Source organism: Oncorhynchus mykiss, chromosome 25 (assembly GCF_057628025.1).
Source record: "Oncorhynchus mykiss isolate SJ-2025 chromosome 25, ASM5762802v1, whole genome shotgun sequence".
Lineage (NCBI taxonomy): Eukaryota > Metazoa > Chordata > Actinopteri > Salmoniformes > Salmonidae > Oncorhynchus > Oncorhynchus mykiss.
In genome coordinates this window covers 13,075,001-13,081,993 of record NC_143046.1, presented here as the reverse complement: position 1 = coordinate 13,081,993, position 6,993 = coordinate 13,075,001, and positions in this window count along the sequence as shown.

Genomic DNA, 6,993 nt, shown 5'->3' with positions numbered 1-6,993 from the left:
ACCACCCCCCAGCTATCCCCACCTCCTGACCACCCCCCAGCTATCCCCACCTCCTGACCACCCCCCAGCTATCCCCACCTCCTGACCACCCCCCAGCTATCCCCACCTCCTGACCACCCCCCAGCTATCCCCACCTCCTGACCACCCCCCAGCTATCCCCACCTCCTGACCACCCCCCAGCTATCCCCACCTCCTGACCACCCCCCAGCTATCCTCACCTCCTGACCACCCCCCAGCTATCCCCACCTCCTGACCACCCCCCAGCTATCCTCACCTCCTGACCACCCCCCAGCTATCCCCACCTCCTGACCACCCCCCAGCTATCCCCACCTCCTGACCACCCCCCAGCTATCCCCACCTCCTGACCACCCCCCAGCTATCCTCACCTCCTGACCACCCCCCAGCTATCCCCACCTCCTGACCACCCCCCAGCTATCCCCACCTCCTGACCACCCCCCAGCTATCCTCACCTCCTGACCACCCCCCAGCTATCCCCACCTGCTGACCACCCCCCAGCTATCCCCACCTCCTGACCACCCCCCAGCTATCCCCACCTCCTGACCACCCCCCAGCTATCCTCACCTCCTGACCACCCCCCAGCTATCCTCACCTCCTGACCACCCCCCAGCTATCCTCACCTCCTGACCACCCCCCAGCTATCCCCACCTCCTGACCACCCCCCAGCTATCCTCACCTCCTGACCACCCCCCAGCTATCCCCACATCCTGACCACCACCCAGCTATCCTCACCTCCGGACCACCCCAGCTATTCCCACCTCCGGAACACCCCAGCTATCCCCACCTCCGGACCACCCCAGCTATCCCCACCTCCGGAACACCCCAGCTATCCTCACCTCCGGACCACCCCAGCTATCCCCACCTCCGGACCACCCCAGCTATCCCCATCTCCGGACCACCCCAGCTATCCTCACCTCCGGACCACCATAGCAATCCCCACCTCCAGACCACCCCAGCTATCCCCACGTAGAGGTATTGGAGAAGTGAAGAAAGAGTCTGTGTTCTTTTAAGTGCTGTCATTAGGGTAGACACTTTGATCTGTTTCTTCAAAGCTGCTACAGTGAACAGGTGTGTGTGTGTGTGTGTGTGTGTGTGTGTGTGTGTGTGTGTGTGTGTGTGTGTGTGTGTGTGTGTGTGTGCGCGTGTGTGAACAGGTGTGTTTCATTGAACAATCAGTGCTTTATTCTTTATCCTGGCAGCTAGAGATTTGGGTTCTGATACCAGGTGTATTATACCTCCCACGTTGTTCCATCTGGAGTAAAGAAGTACATCTCTACTCCAAACAGCCTGCAGTATGTCCAGCCAGGTCACCTGTGGTACAAGTCAGTATTAGGCGTCCATCCCTGTCTGAGGACGTTGTGAGATGACGTTACCTTCAAGTATGTTTCGGTTTTTCTATGGCGGAATGGCGGGGATGGCAGATGGTTGTAAGCATCTACCTCTGATTCCAAATGTTGTAAGTTTGAACCCAGTTATAGAAAGTTGTTTTGTGATTTTTGTTTTAAGCCTATCCCAAACCTTAACACTTACATGAACCATTTGGGAGAAAAATGCCATAAACTTCACAACGTTGAAATTTGAAGTTTGAGAAACATGGATGAACGTCTAATTCTGACGTGAGACTGTGAGATCTAGTTGGTGTGTCAGCGCACGGGGGCTGATCGTATCTCCACTGGGTTTTGGGACTCTTCGAGAGAGAGATTATGAAACACAGTGAGTAAGAGAAAGGGGGGGTGTAGAGAGAGGGTGTGAAAGAGAGAGAATATTTTGAAACCATACTATCAGATCCGGAGCGGTCTGATTAGGGAGCTGGAAGTTGACTCAACGGACCCCTTGCAGAGAAAGAGACTCATTTGAACTAATTACACAGCTGCTCAGAGCGAGAGAGAAAAAGAGCTACTCTCCTCATACTCCTAGTATCCCTCTGGCTATTTCTGTCTGAGAATGTTAAGTCTCTGTTCCTTCTCTGGCCAGGTCATCCAGAGAATACTGGTGTTTCTCTGTGACGTTACGGATGGAACTATCTGAGTCAATGTGGAGGTTATATACAGGGGGGTACCGGTACAGAGTCAATGTGGAGGCTATATACAGAGGGTACCGGTACAGAGTCAATGTGAAGGCTATATACAGGGGGTACCGGTACAGAGTCAATGTGGAGGCTATATACAGAGGGTACCGGTACAGAGTCAATGTGAAGGCTATATACAGGGGGTACCGGTACAGAGTCAATGAGGAGGCTATATACAGGGGGTACCGGTACAGAGTCAATGTGAAGGCTATATACAGGGGGTACCGGTACAGAGTCAATGTGAAGGCTATATACAGGGGGTACCGGTACAGAGTCAATGTGGAGGCTATATACAGGTGGTACCGGTACAGAGTCAATGTGGAGGTTATATACAGGGGGTACCGGTACAGAGTCAATGTGAAGGCTATATACAGGGGGTACCGGTACAGAGTCAATGTGGAGGCTATATACAGGGGGTACCGGTACAGAGTCAATGTGGAGGCTATATACAGGGGGTACCGGTACAGAGTCAATGTGGAGGTTATATACAGGGGGTACCGGTACAGAGTCAATGTGGAGGCTATATACAGGGGGTACCGGTACAGAGTCAATGTGGAGGTTATATACAGGGGGTACCTGTACAGAGTCAGTGTGGAGGCTATATACAGGGGGTACCGGTACAGAGTCAATGTGAAGGCTATATACAGGGGGTACCGGTACAGAGTCAATGTGGAGGCTATATACAGGGGGTACCGGTACAGAGTCAATGTGGAGGCTATATACAGGGGGTACCGGTACAGAGTCAATGTGGAGGCTATATACAGGGGGTACCGGTACAGAGTCAATGTGGAGGCTATATACAGGGGGTACCGGTACAGAGTCAATGTGGAGGCTATATACAGAGGGTACCGGTACAGAGTCAATGTGGTACAGAGTCAATGTGGAGGCTATATACAGGGGGTACCGGTACAGAGTCAATGTGAAGGTTATATACAGGGGGTACCGGTACAGAGTCAATGTGGAGGCTATATACAGAGGGTACCGGTACAGAGTCAATGTGGTACAGAGTCAATGTGAAGGTTATATACAGGGGGTACCGGTACAGAGTCAATGTGGAGGCTATATACAGAGGGTACCGGTACAGAGTCAATGTGGTACAGAGTCAATGTGGAGGCTATATACAGGGGGTACCGGTACAGAGTCAATGTGAAGGCTATATACAGAGGGTACCGGTACAGAGTCAATGTGGTACAGAGTCAATGTGGAGGTACAGAGTCAATGTGGAGGCTATATACAGGGGGTACCGGTACAGAGTCAATGTGAAGGCTATATACAGAGGGTACCGGTACAGAGTCAATGTGGTACAGAGTCAATGTGGAGGTACAGAGTCAATGTGGAGACTATATACAGGGGGTACCGGTACAGAGTCAATGTGGAGGTTATATACAGGGGGTACCGGTACAGAGTCAATGTGGTACAGAGTCAATGTGGAGGTACAGAGTCAATGTGGAGGCTATATACAGGGGGTACCGGTACAGAGTCAATGTGGAGGTTATATACAGGGGGTACCGGTACAGAGTCAATGTGAAGGCTATATACAGAGGGTACCGGTACAGAGTCAATGTGGTACAGAGTCAATGTGGAGGTACAGAGTCAATGTGGAGGCTATATACAGGGGGTACCGGTACAGAGTCAATGTGGTACAGAGTCAATGTGGAGGCTATATACAGAGGGTACCTGTACAGAGTCAATGTGGTACAGAGTCAATGTGGAGGCTATATACAGAGGGTACCTGTACAGAGTCAACGTGGTACAGAGTCAATGTGGAGGTACAGAGTCAATGTGGAGGTTATATACAGGGGGTACCGGTACAGAGTCAATGTGGTACAGAGTCAATGTGTAGGTACAGAGTCAATGTGGAGGCTATATACAGGGGGTATCAGTACAGAGTCAGTGTGGAGGCTATATACAGGGGGTACCGGTACAGAGTCAATGTGGAGGCTATATACAGGGGGTACCGGTACAGAGTCAATGTGGAGGCTATATACAGGGGGTACCAGTACATAGTCAATGTGGAGGCTATATACAGGGGGTATCAGTACAGAGTCAATGTGGAGACTTTATACAGGGGGTACCTGTACAGAGTCAATGTGGAGACTATATACAGGGGGGACCTGTACAGAGTCAATGTGGAGGCTATGTACAGGGGGTACCAGTACATAGTCAATGTGGAGGCTATATACAGGGTGTTACGGTACAGAGTCAATGTGGAGGCTATATACAGGGTGTTACGGTACAGAGTCAATGTGGAGGCTATATACAGGGTGTTACGGTACAGAGTCAATGTGCGGGGACACCGGTTAGTTGAGGTAATATGTACATGTAGGTAGAGTTAAAGTGACTATGCATAGATTATAAACAGAGTAGCACCACCGTAAAAGAGGGTTCTGGGTGGCCCTTTGATTAGCTGTTCAGGAGTCTCATGGCTACCCGGAGTGTTTTAACCTTACTACCCAGGATTGTAATTCAATATCCCTAACACTATACATTGTATGACAATAAGAAAGAGAGGAACAAATGGCTGATATATTTGACTGGCTGTTAACAGGCTTGTCTACAGTATAATCTTTGACCCTCATTGACCCAACAGCTGATTTGTCCTGAATGTGATTGTTCATAGACTGACAATGGAATGGAGAGACTCTCTCACAGTGACTGGGTAGGAGGAACACATGGACTTATTTAACACCTGATTTACTTCAAGGGAAAGGGGATAGCTAGTCAGTTGTCCAACTGAATGCATTCAACTGAAATGTGTCTTCCACATTTAACCCAACCTCTCTGAATCAGAGAGGTGCAGTGGGGGGTGGGGGGGGGGGGGGGGGGCTGCCTTAATCAACATTCACGTCTTCAGCACCCAGGGAACAGTGGGTTAACTGCCTTGCTCAGGGGCAGCTCGGGGATTCGAGCCAAACGCTCTAACCACTAGGCTACACTCTTATGTGTAATGTAATGGAACTGAGAGCCATGAACAAGGGCTATGTTTATTCTACTGGTACAGAGTCAATGTGGAGACTATATACAGGGGGTACACATAAGAGTCATTGGACGAAGGCGTGTGTTGTACAAGTACATTTTTTAAAGAACCCCCGATGCTCAATGTGAACGTCAACGCGCATCGCTTGCCGTACGGTTTCGGGCGAGGAATAATTTTCAAAAATACACACCCTGATACGGTTAGTGTTCCCACACGGCCATAACTTCATGTTACAGGAAAACAGGCGGAAGACAAGAGGCCACCTGTGCTCATTAGCTATCCAGCATGCTCCAAACACCTATCTGTAAGCATGACTCAGGAAGTGTAGTTTGATTGGACGGAGGCACTCATATCTGTCTGGATCTGTAACTGCTACAGGAAGTGTATATTTTTATTTGAAGGATTCTTTCTCACTGATGAAAAGATCATGTTTCGAAAGACTTAGCGCATGTAATTATTAGTGATGTTTCTAAATGTTAAAACACAGCGTTGGGATTGTAGTTCACTTGAGCCAGTCGTGGGGGAAGCTAATGGCTGAGAACTGTAGGGAGAAGGAAGAATGTTCGAGAGCTAGCATAAACGTAACCACATGTAACATATGGATTTGCATACGCATCAAATGTCATCAAATATTCTTTGCGTTATTACATAAAACTGATCAGAATTCCGAAGTCATGTCGGGAAAATGTTTCAGGGCTGTGATGTAATATGGAGGACCCGGCAAGCCCCCCTCATCCCTTTAATGTAAACACCAACAGAAATCATTTCAAATGTATAACTTCAAATTAAACCAGATTGTTTGCACTCATGACTACTGGTTTTAATTTAATTTTCCAGCCAATTAACAAGCAAATACTTCATGAATTTGTTACAAATCAACTTGCAAGGTTGCTAGCCAACTAGCCTGCTAAAGTTAGCCCTACTAGCCTGTTAACATTAGCAGGCTAGTTGGTTCATGTTATGTTAGCACTGAATAAGTTAGCCAGCTATCATCACCTAGCTTACAGCTACATTCAAGTAAAACAACGGTTTGGAAATACATTACGCCATATATCATAGTTTTTTTTTTGCTACATGCAGTGATCTTAGCCAGCAAGCTAGCCAGCTAACATTAGCTATTTAGCCAACTAATGTTAGCTATTAGGCTAGCCAACCAAAACGGCTATGATCGGCACGCTAGAGCCCAACAACATAACCGCACATCAAAAGAGAGACTTACAGATTGATGGCTGGGGATGAGAAGGTAACGGCACTCACAGTTGCCCCTAGTGGCCGGTTTCCAGGTCAGAGAGAGAGAGAAAGAGAGAGAGAGAGAAAGAGAGAGAGAGAAACCTCCTACTATCAGGATAAAGGTAAGACCCAGATGCAGACCGAGTCGAAGGAACAATGTTTCTAACAGCAACAGGGGCAAAGGTACAGGATGGCAGGCAGGCTCAGGGTCAGGCAGAGTGGTCAAGCGGGTGGGTACAGGGCCAGGACAGGCAAGGGTCAAAAACCAGGAGGACGAGAAAAGAGAGACTGGGGAAAAGCAGGAGCTGAGACAAAAACTTGGTTGGCTTGACTAACAAGACTAACTGGCAACAGACTAACAGAGAACACAGGTATAAATACACAGGGGATAATGGGGAAGATGGGCGACACCCGGAGGGGGGGTGGAGACAATCCCAAAGACAGGTAAAACAGATCAGGGGTTGACATATACATGTTACAGTGAGTTGCTAACTCAGTTGACACTGGCCTGTCCCTTAAAGGTAGGATGTTATTTAAATGACAACCCAAACCCACAACTAAAAAAGCCTCAGTATGATGTGTTTCTGCTTCTCACAGGGATGCTTCCACCATATACAGAAGACGAAATGTTATGTCACATCTCACATCACATCCTGACCTTGCCAGCAGCATACCACTCTGCATCCCACCCTGCATCCCA